This window comes from Mustelus asterias, chromosome 16, assembly GCF_964213995.1.
Source record: "Mustelus asterias chromosome 16, sMusAst1.hap1.1, whole genome shotgun sequence".
In the NCBI taxonomy this organism is placed as follows: domain Eukaryota; kingdom Metazoa; phylum Chordata; class Chondrichthyes; order Carcharhiniformes; family Triakidae; genus Mustelus; species Mustelus asterias.
In genome coordinates this window covers 7715022-7732412 of record NC_135816.1, presented here as the reverse complement: position 1 = coordinate 7732412, position 17391 = coordinate 7715022, and the positions used below count along the sequence as shown (strand labels likewise).

At 42.0% G+C, this 17391-nt stretch overlaps 1 protein-coding gene and 1 pseudogene across 2 annotated transcripts in view; both read left to right on the top strand.

The window, feature by feature from the left end:
• LOC144505587 (uncharacterized) overlaps positions 1 to 17391 on the top strand; it is a 285648-nt gene that overhangs the window by 80218 nt on the left and 188039 nt on the right. The window lies entirely within an intron of this gene.
• Positions 5960 to 8437, top strand: LOC144505431 (protocadherin-10 pseudogene; annotated as a pseudogene). The gene has a single exon (XR_013499811.1). The product of XR_013499811.1 is annotated as a protocadherin-10 pseudogene (transcript).

The following is a 17391-nucleotide window of genomic DNA, read 5'->3' as shown; positions in this document are numbered from 1 at the left end:
ATATTCAAAAAAATAAGTAAAACATTATGCTACTGAAAACATAGCAGTCCACCCACTAACCAAGTTGAGAAAACATTCCTGAATTATTCACAAGATGCACAAATTGTAGCCAGGTTGCACAGGTGCCCGAAAAAGATGTTACAAATGAAAGATTTCGCCTTCAAAACATAGTTGAATTCCAAGCTCGAGTAAATCAATGGGTCTCGTTAACTCCCATTTGCAATAGACATTTGACAACAATCCAGAAGTGAGAATGGTTATGGGTTTGTACGCTAATAGAACAATCTCCAAGTTATCTAGATGAAATGAGAATGCAAAATGCAGAGGTCGGTAGTTTTCTTATAGTACAGAATGGCAGAATTGTTGTGGTGCAGAAAAGGGTCATTCAGACCATCAAGCCTGCACCGGCTTTCCAAATTAGCATTATAACTCAGAGCCATTCTCCTGCTTTTTCCTCATATTCTTGTTCATTGTTTCGATTTAAATAGTTGTGTAATGTGCACTTGATATGTGTAATGATGCCTCGATATGCTGTCTCCACCATTCACCCAAGCAGTGCATTCTCGACCTGAACCACTCACTGTGTGAACATACAACATAGAACAATACAGCACAGGGACAGGCCCTTCGGCCCATGATGTTGTGCTGAACATGATGTCAAAGTAAACTGATCCATTCTGCCTGCCCCTGGTCCATATCCCTATATTCCTTGCATATTCATGTGCTTATCTAAAAGCCCCTTAAACGCCCCTTTCCAACCTGCCTGCACCACCACCCCTCGCACCGTATTCCAGACACCTATATCTCTCTGTTTAAAAATGTTACCCCTCGCATCCCTTTTGAACTCCCCCCCCCCCCCCGCCCCGCCCCCTTAACCTACTAGGCATGCAGCCTACGATTAGACATTCAGAAAAAGATTCTGACAGTCAACCCTAGCAATGCCTCTCATAATTTTACAGACTTCTACCAGGTCTCTCCTCAGGCTCCACCACTCCAGGAGAAACCATCCGAGTTTGTCCAACCTCTCCTGAGAGTTCATACACTTTAATCCAGGCAGCATCCTGGTAGACCTCTTCAGCACCCTCTCTAATGCTTCCACATCCTTCCTGTAATGTGTTGACCAGAATTGAACGCAATCCTCGAAGTGCAGCCTCACCAAAATTTTATAGACCTGCAACATGACATCCTGACTCTTGTACTCGATGCCCCAACTGATAAAGGCAAACATGCCATACGTCTTCTTTACCACCCGATCTACTTGCGTGCCACTTTCAGTTAGAACAAAGAACAAAAGAACAAAGAACAGTGCAGCACAGGAACTGGCCCGTTGGCCCACCAAGCCTGCGCCAATCATGTTCTCTTACCTAGACCAATTGTCTGTACCCCTCTATACTCCTCCTGATCATGTGCCTATCCAGATAAGGCTTAAATATCGCTAATGTGTCTGCCTCAACCACCTCACTTCGCAGTGCATTCGAGGCCCCCACCACACTCTGTGTAAAACAACTTCCCCCGCACATCTCTACTGAACCTTTCCCCCTTTGCCTTGAACTTGTGCCTCCTTGTGATCGTCATTTCTGCCCTGGGAAAAAGCTTCCAACTGTTCACCTTATCTATGCCCCTCATAATTTTATAAACTATTTTCAGGTCGCCCCCCTCAGCTTCCATTTTTCCAGGGTGATCAATCCCGGTTTATTCAATCTCTCCTCTTTACTAATGCCCTCCATACGAGGCAACATACTGATAACCCTTTTCTGTACTCCCTCCAAAGCCACCACATCCTTCCAGTAGCGTGGCGACCAGAATTGCACACAGTATTCCAAATGTGGCCTAACCAACGTTTTATATAACTGTAACATCATTTGCCAATTTTTATACTCAATGCCCCAGCCAATGAAGGCAAGCATGCCATATGCTTTCATCACCACCTTTTCCACCTGTGTTGCCACTTTTAAGGATCTGTGGACATGTATTCCCAAATCTCACTGTGTGTCCATGCTTCTGACTGTTCTGCCATTTATTTCATAGCTCCCACCTGAATTGGATCTACCAAAATGCATCACCTTGCATTTGTCCAGTTGAAATTCCATCTGCCATTTTCTCTACCCAATGTTCCAACCTATCTATATCCTGCTGTATTCTCTGACAATCTTCATCACTATCCACAACTCCAGCAGCCTTAGTATCATCCGCAAACTTGTTAACCAGACCAGTTATATTTTCTTCCAAGTCATTTCTATGTATTACAAAGAACAGAGGTCCCAGCACTGATCCCTGTGGAACATCACTAGTTACAGACCTCCATTCAGAAAGAAACAACCCTTCAACCTCTTCCCTCTGTCTTCTATGGCCATGCTAGCTCTGAATCCATCCAGCTAGCTCACCCTTGATCCCGTGTGATTTAACATTTTGCAGCAACTTACCATGAGAGACCTTGTCAAATGCTTTACTAAAGTCCATGTAGACAGCATCCACAGCTCTTCCCTCGTCAATCATTTTTGTCACTTCCTCAAAAATCTCAATCAAATTAATGAGACATGACCTCTGTCGTGCTGTCTGCCGCTAATAAAACTATTCAGTTCCAAATGTGTAGAGATCCTATCCCTAAGAATCTTCCTCAGCAATTTCACTATCACTGACGTTAGGCTCACTGGCCTATAATTACCCAGTTTACCCTTGCGACCCTTCTTAAATAAGGGACAAGATAGACCATCCTCCAATCCTCTGGGACCTCACCTATGGCCAACTAGGAAACAAACAATTCTGTTAGAGGACCAGCAATTTCCTCGTTTGTCTCCCTCAGCAACCTGGGATAGGTGTCACCTGGCCCTGGGGATTTGTCTACCTTAGTGTTTTTTAATACACCTAACACTTCGTCCTTCGTAATGGTGACTTGCTCTACAGGGCTTACATACTCCTCCAAGACACCATCAATCAACGTGTTCCTCTCCTTTCTGAATACCAATGCAAAGAACTCATTAAGGATTTCACCCACTTCCTTTGGTTCTACACATAATTTCCCTCCTTCGTTTTTGAATGGACCAACTCTTTCTCCAGCTACCTTCTTGGTTTGCTATGGACTTGAATCCCAAGATCTCTCTGGACATCAATGCTGTTCAGAGTCCTGCCATTAACTGTATATTCAGCCTTAACATTTGATTTCTCAAAGCGCAGCACCTCACACGTTCCTGGATTAAACTCCATCTGCCATTTCTCCACCCATATCTGCAACTGATCTATATCCCGCTGTAAAAATGTCTTTTCTCACAGCACATTTGTTTCTATTGCAAATCACTTTAAATTGATGGCCTCTCATTCTCGATGCTTTTGCGAGCTGGACGTTTCTCCCTACCTATTCTGTTCGGTTTGCTCATGACTTCAAACACCTCTGTCAAGTCTCTTCATAGCCTTCTCCTCTCGAAGGAGAACAGGCCCAACCTGACTAATCTATCCTCAGAACTGAAATTCCTCATCCCTAGATCCATTGTTGTTAAGCTCTCCTATATGCTCTCCAATAAGTACACCTCTTTCCTAAAGTGGTGGTGACCAGAATGTACACAATGCTCCAGCTGAGATCTAACTGGTGTCTTATACAATACAAGACAGCTTAATCAATTTAGGATGATCTGATACACATAGATATCCTGACATTACTTATTTCGAACTGCCAAGCTGAGATTGTAATAACTAGAAATTAACCATCCTTTTTGCAGTATCTGGCAGAAAGTCCTGGTCTGTTGCCAAGGGAAGTGCTCTGTACTTGTAGGGTTATTAAATGTTCGGTGTTCCTCACATGAAAGTTACATTAATACTTAATGTAAGTTTAAATGTAAGAGGCTGCAGAACTAAGTCAACATTTAAGATTAGAAACTGGCAGTAAAACTTCATGATACCTTCTTCAAGGGTACTTTCTGGGATATCTAGCCTCCACAGTGTTTGTGAACCACATGGGTGTGGTGTAGCAATGAAATTACTTTTCCCAGTGGTGCATAGCTATTTAGGGAGATATTCAGATGAAATAAAAGATTACCTTCAGAGCGACAATTAACAATTCTAATAACTGCTTAAATGGCAGGTGATGGGGCAGTGGCAATGCCACTACACTAGTAATCCATATGCCCAAATTTATGCTTTGCAGACATGGGTCAAATCGAACCAAGGCAGTTGGGGGAATTTAAATTTAATTAACAATTAAGTGCAGAGCTGGTCGAAGTAATGGTGGCATGACAACTAATATCAATTTCTTTAAAAAGCCATCGAGTTCACTAATGTCCTTTTAGGAAAGAGAGTCTACTGTATTTCACATGTCTTGATTACATGTGACTCCAGACTTACAGCATTGTGTTCTTATTTTTGAACTTCTGCAATGAACGAGCAAAGTACTCAGTTCAAAGGGAATGAAGAATGGGCAGCAAATACTGCCTTGCGAGCATCGCCAATATCCTTGAAAACATTGAACAATGATGTGGAATGTTTAGATGAAAATAAGTGGATAGGTATATAATCTGGTACAAAAAGCAACAACAAATTGGAATAATATATCAAAGACTGAAAGCTTTTAGGCAAAATTGAAGAGGTAGGAACATAGCAAAGTGAAAATGGAGAGATACCAAGCAGTTAATGGTTTTTGTGTCATGACATTTTATTATGCTAGCGTTATGCAAATGATGTATGAAGCCAGTTATTGAGTATGGCACGTTATATTTTTTTGCCTTAACACTTGAAAGCAAAATATGATGATTAGGCCTTTGAGATGATGTGTTCCAAAACTGATTAAGTTCACTTTAGAAAACAGGATACAGGGGTTCATGTATTCATGTCGTTAATACAGTTAATACCATAAAGAAATTGGAAAGAAAAACTTCACTTGAAAATGAGTGTAGCAGGGTGAGGTGTTAAGAGTGGAATTGTAAGCATTCATGCAGGTTTTGAAATTAAAAAAACGAAAATAAAATTTTTAAAAACTAGATGCTGGAAATTTCAAATGAAAATACAAAGTCCTGTAAATACACAGTAGGTCTGGCGGTACCTGTGGAGAGGGAAACAGAATTAAAGTCGAATTAAATATAATGTATAGGGAATTGATTCAGCACTTTTCCTATTTATTTGAGATTTGAACATATTTCTTTCCAGAGGAAAATTGATTTGAAATGTAGAGAATGGAGGTTGCTATCTGTCAGATAATAGTCTAATAATATGGTTCGCTGATGACGTGACGGATTTTGGATATCTCAATACAGGACAGATGCCTCATTAATTTTCGAGGGGACTGAGGGAATAACTTAGTTTTTCGTCAGTAAGAATTAACTGCTGCTTGGAGTTGCGAAGTCAGGATAGAAATATCACACATGGACTATCACATGATATAAATTCATGGGAACGCTAAAGAAATGGGGCTGATTCTTTACATTGTTATTTTCCTTCTTTCCTCTGTCAAATATTCTACAAAGCTAACATTTAAGTTCGTTATACTTCTGTTGTAGGGATAATGTTTCACAAGAGACAGGAATAGAGTAGTCAACAAAAATAGTGAAGAGATCAATTTTTAATTGTGCAACAATAAATCGAAGTATCCGCACTGATTTCAGACATTCCAGCTTTAAGAAATTAACCGTGTTTTCATTGGACGCATAAGGTGGTGCTGGTGCTCACCAATGAGAAGCGAAAATGTGATTGGGGATCCGGACTGCCCACTTCACTACCCATCCACCATCACGCACAATCAGACGCAGTGTAACATTGGATAGCGAGCAGCTCGGCAGCATTTGTGCACGAATTCACTGGTAATTTTAGACAAAAAAGATAAGATTTAAATGAAATAATTCGAGCGATTCCTAAAACAATCAGGTATTTGCTACATCGCAATTGTTCCAAGTTTAAAATATATTGATATTACTGTAAAAAGGATAATTGATGGTCCGGACACGTTCTGAAACAAGAGGAATGTTTTTCGCTGGAAATGAGATATAAAATATATTGGTTGCTAAAATGCCAATTATTTTATTGTGTATTCTCCTCGTGGAATCTAGTGTTTGGACAGATTCGTTACTCGATTCCTGAAGAACTGCAACTGGGCGCCTTTGTTGGGAATATCGCAGATGATTTGGGTTTAGATATAAAGCAGCTCTCGGCTCGCAGTTTTCGGATTGTACCCGGGCCCAGGAAACAATATGCGGATATAAATTTGAACACTGGCGTTTTATTTGTGAAGGAGAAAATTGACAGGGAACAGATTTGCGGGCGTAGTTTGAGTTGTGTGATATCCTTGGACTGTTTGCTTGAAAATCCCTTAAAGCTGTACCAGGTTGCAGTGGAAATTCTCGATGTGAATGACAATGTTCCCAGTTTCCCAAATAAACAATTCCGCCTGGAAATCTCAGAACGCACTACACCGGGTACGCGCTTTCCCCTCGAATCCGCGCACGATCCGGACATTGGAACAAACTCATTGCAAACCTATGAGCTCCTTCCGAACGATCATTTCATTCTCGATGTGCAAGTGAGCGACGCGGTGGAAAATTTGCCAGTATTGGTGCTGCAGAGTCCATTGGACAGAGAAGCTGAATCCAGCCACGTTTTAACGTTAATAGCCAAGGACAGCGGGGTCCCTGTGAGATCGGGCACGGCTCTGGTATCAATCATAGTAAAAGATACAAACGATAACGCCCCTGTTTTTCCTCAGTCAGTTTATAGAGTCGCCCTATTGGAAACTGCACCCAAAGGAACGCAGGTAATTTTATTAAATGCCACTGACTTGGACAATGGTTCCAATGGAGAGATAATGTACTCGCTCAGTAGCCACACTTCTGCGAGATTACGGGAAATCTATGAAGTGGATTCCAGAACTGGTGAAATCAGATTAAAAGGTAAATTGGATTATGAAGCAAACAAGGCCTTTCGTATCAATATAGAAGCAACCGATAATGGTCCGGACGCAATGTCCGGCCACTGTGAAGTTTTGGTGAATATTGTTGATGTGAATGATAATGCACCTGAGGTGACATTGGCATCTTTGTCTAGCACAGTTTCAGAAGATGCTCCAGTTGGTACTATAGCCGCTCTGTTCAGTGCAGCAGATAAAGATTCGGGGAGAAATGGGCAGGTACAATGTCAAATTTCAAACCAACTCCCCTTTAAACTCGATTCTTCTTTGAAGAATTATTATGAATTACTTGTTCAACATCCACTGGATCGTGAAAATGCCTCCAAGTATGACGTCACTATAACATGCACGGATGCAGGAAATCCTCCTCTGACATCCAAAAAAAACATTCGTGTAGAGGTTTCAGATATAAATGACAATGCCCCACGCTTTACGCCGTCTTTCTACACAGCAAGCGTCATGGAGAACAATGTTATTGGCGCTTCTATATTTTCCATTTCAGCCTTTGATCCAGATGTTGGACAGAACGCTCGACTTAAATACTCTATTCTGGAGACACAAGTTGAGAATGCCTCGGTGTTCACTTACATCTCTCTTAACTCGGTGACTGGGACCATATTCGCTCAGAGAACTTTTGACTTCGAAAAATTGAAAACCTTTCAGATCCAAGCTCAGGTCATGGACTCTGGAAACCCACCACTCACCAGTAATGTCTCAGTGAATGTTATTATCCTTGATCAGAATGACAATGTTCCAGTGATCGTGCACCCAATAGCCGAGTATGGCTCAGCGGTAACAGAGACAATATCCAGGTTTGCAGAACCAGGCTACTTGGTTGCTAAGGTATCGGCCACTGATGCAGATGCAGGGCAGAACGCTCGCCTTTCTTATTCCATTTTTCAGGCTACCCAGCATAACCTTTTTACTATTTCACCAGACACTGGAGAAATTTGGACTACCCGTCGTCTTGAGAATAAAGATGCCTCTAAGCAAAGTTTGGTGATTGTGGTAAAAGACAATGGAACACCATCACTTTCTGCCACAGTGACCATGATCTTATCTGTGGGAGGTGGAAGCACTGAAAGTTTCTCCAGCGTCACTAGATCGCCTGAAGATCCAGGGTTCACTCCTGATCTGAGCCTTTCCCTAGTCATAGCATTAGGCTTAATTTCAAGCATTTTTCTGGTGATTTTAGTTATCCTCGCTATGAAGATTCATAAAAGCAGAAATGCTTTTGGAGGTCAGCACTGTTCACTGGAAGTCTGTTGCTGCTTCGAAACAAGACATTCTCTGAATGGAATTCAAAAGGCCAGTAGAAATCTTCAGATACCACCCAACTATGTTGAGGTATTCGGGGGTGATCCACTCTCTCAGAGTTTCCGCTACGAGTCATGTTCAACATTGCAGTCAACAAAGAGAGGATTCGTAACTGCTAGCAGAGGCAGGTCATCTACAGACAAGAATTATCTCCGTAATGAATCTGTGGTGATGGACAATTCGAGAGTGATTAATTCTGAAAATTACAGCAGCCCTGTAAACGCAGAGGTGAGGTGATTTAATAAAAGAGAAACAACTTCACAGATTTCATTTTTATTTGCAGATATGTTGGGAAAATCCTGTCAATTTAAATGAACAGGATGGAAATAAGTGAGTACTTATACCATTGGCAGCTTTCTTCCTATTTCTATTTCCTGTCAACAACTGTTTTTCATTGCTGGGTTATGGTACGTTGTAGAAGGATTTAACATTCTTATGTGATTATATGTAATTCGTTGTATTTCCAAGCTAATTTCACACCCTGGTCACTTTGTTGAACATTGTACAAATACTTAAATGTGTCCCCCTTACGATGCGATAAAAAAGTGTTTTAGATGGTAGCAGAATAGCAGTTTAAAATAGGTCGTGGAAACGTAGTGAGATAGGACTTTGGAGCAGAGCAGGCCCTTCGAGCCTCCTCCCCCATTCTGTAAGAACATGGCTGATCTGGCTCTGGTCTCAACTGCACTTCCAGTCTGCTCTCCCTTTTCTACACCTGTCTCCATAACACGTGAATTCCTTGCTTATCGTATATCTATCTAATCAGTCTTCAGTTAATTCAATGGCCCAATTTCGACTGCTTTCTGGGGTAAAACAATTCTCCGTACTAACGACCCATTAAGGAAATCAACCTCCCCCCACCCCCACCCCGCCCCCATCTCAATCTTAAAAGGTAGATATTTTATTCTTAAAATCTGCCCCTTAGTTTTATTCTTCCCACAAGATAAACCACCCTCCCGGGTATTCACCCCATCAAGTCTCCCAGGGATCTTGCACATTTCGATTGGTTTCACTGGTCAGCGCAACATTGAGGGCCGAAGGGCCTGTACTGCGCTGTAATGTTCTATGTTCTATGTCAATAAGATCATCTCTCATTCTGCTAAACTCCAATCGATATAGGTCCAACCTGTTCAACCTTTCTCCACAAAATAATTTGCTTATTCCAGGAATGAGTCAAGTGAACCTTATCTCAAATTGTTCTAATGCAATTACACCGTTTTCCAAATAAGGAGCTGATTGATTTTTGTTGTCACATGTATTGGGATACGGTGAAATGTATTGTTTCTTGGCGGCTTTACAGTCAAAACACACCCTGCACAGAGTACATTGGGGAGAAGGAATGGAAAGTGTGTAGAATATAGGTAAGGTGACGAGACCGATCAGCTTAACATATGATAGGACAATTCAAAAGATGGCACCAGGGAAGATGCTGTTCTTGAGTCTGTTGATACGTGTTTTCAGACTCCTGTATATTTTTCCCGATGGAAGAAGTTGGAAGAGTGTATGTCCGAGGTCTGCGGATCCTTGATTATGCTGACTGCTTTCGCGGAGCAGAGGCAAGTGTACACAAAGTCAATAGATGGGAGGCTGGTTTGCTTGATGGATAGGGCTACGTTCCCCACTCTCTGGAGATTCATGTGGGCTTGGTCAGATCAGGAGATATATCAAATTGTGATACATCCGGATAGGATACGTTCTGTGGCGCATCTGTAAAATTTGGTGCGAGTCGTAGTGAACATGCCTAAAGGAGACCACCGGTGTGCACATTATGTCCGCCCCCCTCCCCCCCCCGCCACCCCCAACCCCACGCCCCCGTTTTAAATAGCAACGCGATTTTCGATTCTTCCTGACAAAGTGGAAAACTTTACATTGTACTGTATCTGCCAAATTCTTGCCCAGTTACCAACCCTGTCTGTGTCCCTTTGCAGAGTCTCTCTGTCCTCTTGACAACTTACTTTCCTACCGATCTTGATGTCATTGGCAAATTTAATTTTAAAATATTGGGCCCCTTCATTCAAGTCATTGATATGGATTGTAAATACTTGATGCTCCAAAACTGAAGCCTGTGTCGCTCCCCTGATTCCAGCCTGCCAACATTTGTTCATGGCATCCTTAATTAACAGACCTACACAACGCATTTGCTGAATTTCCTGTCTTTTCGAAATGTCAGGTACCCTTCAATATTCAGCGCTGAGTCTTAGTCGCCTTGCATCATGTCTCTGTAATGGCTCCTTGCGCTAACCATTCATCCATTTTGGACCGAATGTTGTGTGCACCACAACATTTGAAATGTTGTTTTTCTAATTTACTTTGGGTTTCACTGGGGCATTGCAGCAGGCCAAGGATGGACATGTGGCCATGAGAGCAAGGTGCTGAGTTAGAATGGCAAGTGACTGGAAGTTTGGGGTCATGCTTGTGGGCGGAGCGAAGATGGCCCTCAAAGCGGTTACCCAGTCTGCGTTTAGTCTCCACAGTGTAATATAATTTAGGTGGCACGGGTTTCACAGTGGGTAGGACTGCTGCTTCCCAGCACCAGGGATCATGATCAATTCCAGCTTCAGGCGACTGTCTGTGTGGAGTCGGCACATGTCGGCATAGGTTTCCTCCCACAGCCGAAAGGTGTACTGGTTATTTTGATTGGCCATGCTACATTGTCCCTTAGTGTCAGTGTAAAAACGTGGTGTTACAGGGATAGGACGGCAATATTGTCCGTGCAGGCTGGATGGGCCGAATTACCTCTTTCAGGGCGGCAGGGATTCTATGATTCCATTCTATGAAATAATTTATTTTATATTGTATATTCTACAAATCTGACGGTTGTTGTAATTCCATGCCAGAACATTTTCTGCAACACAGAATTTGCTAACAACTGAAGTAAAATCTTAATTGTATTTTTGATTGTACAACAATAAATCAAAGAAAAGGCGCTAATGAAAGCTTCCAGCTTTAAGAACTGGAGGGTACTTTGATTCGCTGAAGTTCAACGTGCTTGTGTTCACCAATCAGAAGCTGAGGTGTGATTGGGGATCCGGACTGCCCCCTTCACTACCCGGCCACCATCACGCACGATCAGACGCAGTGTAACATTGGATAGCGAGCAGTTCGGCAGCATTTGTGCCCAAATGCACTGGCAATTTTAGACAAAAAGAGAGGATTTACATGAAACGTTTTTTAGAGATTCCTAAAATAATCAGGTATTTGCTACATCGCTGTTTTTTTTTCAAGTTTAAATATTGTTATCACTGTAAAAGAAAAAGGATAATTGATGGTACGGACACGTTCTGAAACAAGAGGAATGTTTTTCGCTGGAAATGAGATATAAAATATATTGGTTGCTAAAATGCCAATTATTTTATTGTGTATTCTCCTCGTGGAATCTAGTGTTTGGACAGATTCGTTACTCGACTCCAGAAGAACTGCAACTGGGCGCCTTTGTTGGGAATATCGCAGATGATTTGGGTTTAGATATAAAGCGGCTCTCGGCTCGCAGTTTTCGGATTGTACCCGGGCCCAGGAAACAATATGTGGATATAAATTTGAACACTGGCGTTTTATTTGTGAAGGAGAAAATTGACAGGGAACAGATTTGTGGGCCTAGTTTGAGTTGTGTGATATCCTTGGACTGTTTGCTTGAAAATCCCTTAAAGCTGTACCAGGTTGCAGTGGAAATTCTCGATGTGAATGACAATGCTCCCAGTTTCCCAAAGGAACAATTCGGCCTGGAAATCTCAGAGCTTTCAACACCGGGAACGCGCTTTCCCCTCGAATCCGCACACGATCCGGACATTGGAACAAACTCATTGCAAACCTATGAGCTCCTCCCGAACGATTATTTCGGTCTCGATGTACAGATGCGCAATGGGGTTGAAAAATTGCCAGTATTGGTGTTACAGAGTTCCTTGGACAGAGAAATGAAATCCAGCCACATATTAACAGTCATAGCGAAGGACGGCGGGGTCCCTGTGAGATCCGGCACGGCTCAGGTCTCAGTCATAGTAAAGGATACAAACGACAACGCCCCTGTTTTTCCCCAGGCAGTTTACAGAGTCACCCTATTAGAAACAGCACTCACAGGAACGCGGGTAATTGTATTAAATGCCACTGACTTGGACGATGGATCCAATGGCGAGATAACGTACTCGCTCAGTAGCCACACTTCTGCTGCAGCTCGGGAAATGTTTGACGTGGATTCAAAAACTGGTGAAATCAGGTTGAAAGAGAAATTGGACTATGAACAGAAAAAAAGCTTTGGTATTAACATACAGGCAATGGACAGGGGCTCTGACGCAATGTCTGGCCACTGTGATGTTTTAGTGGATATTATTGATGTGAATGATAACGCGCCTGAGGTGACGGTGAGGACTTTGTCCAGCACAATTTCAGAAGATGCTCCAGTTGGAACTGTAGTCGCTCTGTTCAGTGCAGCAGATAACGATTCGGGGCGAAATGGGCAGGTACAATGTCAAGTTTCAAAGGAACTTCCCTTTAAGCTAAATTCTTCTTTGGAGAATTATTATGAATTACTTGTTCAAAATCCACTGGATCGTGAAAATGCCTCCAAGTATGACGTCACTATAACATGCACGGATGCAGGAAATCCTCCTCTGACATCCAAAAAAAACATTCAGATAGAGGTTTCAGATATAAATGACAATGCCCCACGCTTTACGCCGTCTTTATACACAGCAAGCGTCATGGAGAACAATGTTATTGGCGCTTCTATATTTTCCATTTCAGCCTTTGATCCAGATGTTGGTCAGAACGCTCGACTTAAATACTCTATCCTGGAGACACAAGTTGAGAAGGTCTCGGTGTCCACTTACATTTCTATTAACTCGGAGACTGGGGTCATTATCGCTGAGAGAACTTTTGACTGCGAACAATTGAAAACCTTTCAGTTCCAAGCTCGGGTCATGGACTCAGGAACCCCACCACTCACCAGTAATGCCACAGTAAATGTTATTATCCTTGATCAGAATGACAATGTTCCAGTGATTGTGCACCCAATAGCCCAGTTTGGCTCAACGGCAACAGAGACAATATCCAGGTTTGCAGAACCAGGCTACTTGGTAGCGAAGGTATATGCCACTGATGCTGACGTCGGACAGAATGCTCGTCTTTCTTATTCCATTTTCCAGGCTACCCAGCATAACTTTTTTACTATTTCACCAGACACTGGAGAAATTTGGACTATCCGGCGGGTTGAAAATAAAGATGCCTCTAAGCAAAGGTTGGTGATTGCGGTAAAAGACAATGGAACTCCATCACTCTCTGCCACAGTGACCATCATCTTATCTGTGGTAGGTGGTGACACAGAAACATTCTCCAGTGTTGGTGGATCGTCTGAAGATCCAGGGTTCACTCTTGATCTGAGCCTTTCCCTGGTCATAGCATTAGGAATAATTTCCAGCATTTTTCTGGTGATTTTAGTCATCCTCGCTATGAAGGTTCATCAAAGCAGAAATGCTTTTGGAGGTCAGCATTACTCCCTGGGAATCTGTTGCTGCTTCGAAACAAGACATTCTCTGAATGGAATTCAAAAGGCCAGTAGAAATCTTCAGATACCATCCAACTATGTTGAAGTATTCGGGGGTGATCCACTTTCTCAGAGTTTCCGCTATGAGTCATGTTCAACATTGCAATCAACAAAGAGAGACTTCATAACTTCTAACACATGCAGGCCATCTACAGACAAGAATTATGTCCTGTGTGAGACCATCAAGGTGGATAAGACGGGAATGATTCATCCTGAAAATTCCAGCAATTCTATACACATGGAGGTGAGATGATTACGAAAAAGTATTTATATAATCTGAGATCTGATTTGGATATACACATGTGTTTGCGGAACTTGCGCACATTGAACTGAACAGGATGGAAGTTTCCATCGCCGTTTTCTGCACTAGTGCTATTTCCTGTCAACATCCCTGTGTCATTGCTTTCTCCTAGTTTCTTCTCGGGTGTATGTGCATTCTCTTTTGGTTATATGTAAATGATTACCTGTAAACCCGACCATAAGGTGTATTTTGGAAAACCATGTTGTCCGCTGACAAACCCACTATGATGTATTTATCTATATGGTGACTACTGAGTGTGTCCTAGGCTCTGTAAAAGTTTAAATGCAACTAACTTTTGAGGAGCTCTATCCATGCACTAAACAGAGCAAGAAGAAAATTGCCAGTTCCACATACATCCAGTAAACATCCTTTCTAATTGTCACAGTATTAGACCGTTTATCCTAATTAACTAATGTCCACATGCGTTTGAATATCAAAACACTCGAAATTGATCAAATTCTTTTGTATTATCAACTTCAGAGAAACTAATGAAAATCTGAATGTTGGATATTTCGAGGTTTAAAAATATCAAATTTCAATCATTTTAGTGTCAACAGGGAATGGGTATCATATTTTTGGAACCATATTTATATACCAGTAAAATAAGAATTGTTCACATGTGTACATAAGAACATAAGAACATAAGAAATAGGAGCAGGAGTAGGCCATCTAGCCCCTCGAGCCTGCCCCGCCATTCAATAAGATCATGGCTGATCTGAAGTGGATCAGTTCCACTTACCCGCCTGATCCCTATAACCCCTAATTCCCTTACCGATCAGGAATCCATCTATCCGTGATTTAAACATATTCAGCGAGGTAGCCTCCACCACTTCAGTGGGCAGAGAATTCCAGAGATTCACCAGCCTCTGAGAGAAGAAGTGTAAAAACCAATCTCCCTGCTTGGAAGAGGTTGAAGGTGAGACCACCATTCAAGTCCAGTCACTTACTTCAATCACCGTTCGCTGTAAATGTATGATAATGTGGTGATTGTCCCTTTAAGGACAAAACACCAGAGTCAGGTGCACATGGCCTTTGCGACCAATCAGGACTCAGAATGTGGAATCAGCCCAAAGTGAGAGTGGCTCAAAGGGAAAGGGATATTTTGGATGCTAGCTGCAGCAATGAGACTGATGAAGAATTCTTATTAATATAACCTTTTTCATTAATGAAGTCTCTGAAAGTGCATCTTTGCAGGTAGAAATGTGGTATCTGCAATATCTATCCTTTTACAGCAAATAGAGATGAGCCAATGTTTTTTACACAGAGGGTGGTGGGGGCCTGGAATGCGCTGCCAAGTAGGGTGGTGGAGGCAGGCACGCTGACATCGTTTAAGACTTACCTGGATAGTCACATGAGCAGCCTGGGAATGGAGGGATACAAACGATTGGTCTAGTTGGACCAAGGAGCGGCACAGGCTTGGAGGGCCGAAGGGCCTGTTTCCTGTGCTGTACTGTTCTTTGTTCTTCTTTGTTCTTTGTATTGTAAGTTGTCTGGGTGGAATTGCTGCCCCTCTATTAGAGCAAAAATGGAAGGAAACTCATGTAACATGCCAATCTTCACCATTGATTTGAAATTTGGGCAGCAAATGTTGATACTGTGGACCAACTTGCATAACTGAAATCGAGTTAAGAATTGAAATAGGAAATTTGGTAGGTTTGGTAAATCACTACAACATGAGCATAACGAAGTAGTCATTTTTCAGAGGTCTGTAACCGCTGCAGGTAGGGATCTAAGGACAACTGCTCAGTTACAATATTCAAAAAAATGCAGAACTATGATGATGTACGAGTCAGATAACTTTCATACAATTTGTCAAAACACTTCTGAATCTTTTGAAGGAAGTGCAAGTGGCAACCAGGGAGCACAAGTAACACAAGAAGCTTTTAGAAATTATACGCTGCACCGCAAAAATCTAATATCATTCTTTGAGAGGTGCATAAACAAGATAACCTGTCGTGGACTGAGATTCTCAACAAAAAATTCCCACAGTCCAGAACTGAGAGTGTTCCAGGATTTTAAAGACTCATCGATTTGATGAAAGGTTTACCAGCAGACATGACAATTGACTTAGTGCCAGGAGACAGTGGTCCGTAATTTTCCTCCAATACAAGATAATCTGACCAATTTATCATGCTCTAATACTCAAGAAGCCTTGTCACATTAATAGGTTAGAACTGACACACTAAAACTGTAATAACTAACCAAGCAGTTTAGAGTACCTGGCAGAACCTCCGTGTCTGGTGTCAAGAAATGTGCTCCATACCTGCTCAGTGATCTGCATGCTCAGAATTCCTCAAATTTTAGAAGCTGTATAACGAAGTAACAACACTTCCTTTGTATTTAAGTTTATAAAGTGGTGGTAAAACTTGTTGGCATACTCCTCATGCACCCTGCCTGGAACCCTACATTTCACAATGTTTGTCGGTACAGGGCCAAGCTGTAGTAGGGTGATTACTTTTCACAGCAATGATTAGGTGCTTGGACAGATAGCAAGGAGAAAGAAATTTGATTATTTTCAGAGTGAAGGCTAACCATGATTTTAAAAATTGCTTAAACGTTTGAAATGCATCTGATGGACATTCATACGAACAAATGAATTAAGAGCAAGAGGAGGCCGCTCGGCCCTTCGAGCCTGCCCGGCGATTGAATGTGCTAATGGCTGATCTGATTACAATCTCAACTCCACATTCTCACATACCCCTGATAACTTTTCACGAATCAAGAATCTATCTAAATAAATAAAACTAATGTGTCTACGATTAGCTACAAAAAGTAAGACAGATGAGAGTGATCACATATCATATGCTAAAAGCATTTAGTCGACATGGAAGTGGTAATAATGAAGAATATTGAAAATGGAGAAATATCTGTTAGCTAATCATAAGTGATTATGCCTCCATTGTGCAAATTTGGCCCGTTCGGAGCATGCCTTCTAACATTGGTCAGGTATGTAGTCCCTTTATTAGGATCTGAAAGGCAGCCATGATGATTTAGGCATTTCAAATTAAGGGTTTTGAACTCTTTAGATAATTGAATATATGGTTCACTTCAGAGAAGAGGATGGGCGGGGGGGGAGGGGTTCCTTAAAATATTGAATAGTTTATATTAAATTGAAGGTAATAAATTATGTAATAGGCACACGAGTGTAAGACTGGTGGTGGTGGTGGGGGGGTGGGGGGTGGGGGGGTGGGGAGGGGAGTTGGGGGGGAGGGTGGTGTTGTTATTAGGAAGACAATAGGTATTCATGAGAAGTTCGAGATTAGAAAAACTATATTTTTCACCGGGTAATGGATGCGTCACAGGGAGATTACAGGTCAAGCAACACTGCAATAAAATGGCAGGCTGGGTGTCTGG